Genomic DNA, 2,198 nt, shown 5'->3' on the forward strand with positions numbered 1-2,198 from the left:
AAACCACGGTGACCCGCCGCCTTTTTAATTCTTCTATTTACAGGCTGACTCGTCATTACGCACGTGGCGCGCCGCAGGCATATTTCCAAAATATCTGACCTACAAAATCTTGTTTTATTTCCTGTTGTCTGAAGATTCACTGGAGAACATCGCACCTCTCAGCCGGATGGAGCAGAAAGTTAAAAAATACGCAGGCGCATGGTTCACACGCAACAAGAAAATGTCTAACTATCCATGGATGAGACCATGCGTAATTACGCACGATAATTTATGTCCGATTATATATTCGATTGTATGCGTTTACGCACACACCCACACACATCAATCAATCCATCACAGCTTATTTATGCAATCTCAGGATGCAACAGTCCATTTTTTATTGCTTGATTGTGGAAAAAAAACACTGTATTATTATGTGTCTCATATTCAGTTTGTCTCATCGATGTCAACAAGTCGTCCTCTGTCCTAAACTCAACAAGTTAAAACTACAGAGACACTTTCTGAGCAGTAACTGAAGCTCAGAGTCACATGTGAGGATCCGTCTCCAGGACACGAGGACAATAGATGCTGATGAACTGAAGACATCAACACATCAACAGATTCACTACAGTAGAAGAAACAGTTTGTAACTTCATGTTTAAAGTATTTGTACATGAGGACATGTCTGATAGAGATGAAGGAGCAGACACATGAACTGAGGAGTTACTGATGAAGATGAGGAGACATGTTGTGTATCAAGAAGTCTGGCTGTGATCATGGTCCACCATCAGGATCAGCTGACATCATCAGGATCAGCTGACATCATCAGGATCAGCTGACATCATCAGGATCAGCGGACATCATCAGGATCCACCATCATGATCCTGGATCTACGAACGATGAAGCACCAGGACTCTGGTGAAGAAGTGAAGTCAGTAACGTGTTTACGTTACACATGTTTGTACTTCTATCTTACTGAGGACACTCATTGACATCATACTACATTCACTAGCCTCTTACCCTAACCTTAACTATCAAAACTAAATGCCTAACTCTAATCTAAATCTAACCCTAACCTAACTAACCCTAATATAACTCTAACCTAACTCTTATCTAACACTAACTCTAACCTAACCCTCATCTAACCCTAACCTAACCTAACTCTAACCTAACCTAACCTAACTCTTATCTAACCCTAACCTAACTAACCCTAATATAACCCTAACCTAACTCTTATCTAACACTAACTCTAACCTAACCCTCATCTAACCCTAACCTAACTAACCCTCATCTAACTCTAACCTAACCCTAACTCTTATCTAACCCTAACCTAACTAACCCTCATCTAACTCTAACCTAACCCTACCTAACTCTAACCTAACTAACCCTAATCTAACCCTAACCTAACTAACCCTCATCTAACTCTAACCTAACCCTAACCTTACCTAACTCTAACCTAACCCTACCTAACTCTAACCTAACCTAACTAACCCTAATCTAACCCTAACCTAACTAACCCTCATCTAACTCTAACATAACCCTAACTCTTATCTAACCCTAACCTAACCTAACTCTAACCTAACTAACCCTCATCTAACTCTAACCTAACCCTAACCTTACCTAACTCTAACCTAACCCTAACCTTACCTAACTAACCCTAATCTAACTCTAACCTAACTAACCCTAATATAACTCTAACCTAACTCTTATCTAACACTAACTCTAACCTAACCCTCATCTAACTCTAACCTAACCCTAACCTAACCTAACTCTAACTCTAACCTAACCCTCATCTAACTCTAACCTAACCTAACTCTAACCTAACCCTAACCTAACTAACCCTAATCTAACTCTAACCTAACCCTTATCTAACTCTAACCTAACTAAACCTAATCCTAAAACCAAGTCTTAACCCTCCAACAGTGTTTTGAAGAAGTGAGGACCAGTCAGAATGTCCTCAGAACATTAAATGGTCCTCACAAAGATACAGGAACACACAGAGTCAGATCATATCTGTGTTGTTAAGTGTGATCACTTCATTTTAATGGAAAACACAGTTAAGGGACTTTTCCCCCGTTTGTTTAAGTGAGTCATTAGATTCTAATCTGAGTCCAACCATCGGCTGATGAATCCAAAGCTTGTGATAGCTATGCCATGGGAATTCTTATGTAGCGGCGCCCTCAGGCGGCCATCTGCACGCATTGCATGTTGCCACCTGT

Source organism: Paralichthys olivaceus, chromosome 14 (assembly GCF_024713975.1).
Source record: "Paralichthys olivaceus isolate ysfri-2021 chromosome 14, ASM2471397v2, whole genome shotgun sequence".
Classification (NCBI taxonomy): domain Eukaryota; kingdom Metazoa; phylum Chordata; class Actinopteri; order Pleuronectiformes; family Paralichthyidae; genus Paralichthys; species Paralichthys olivaceus.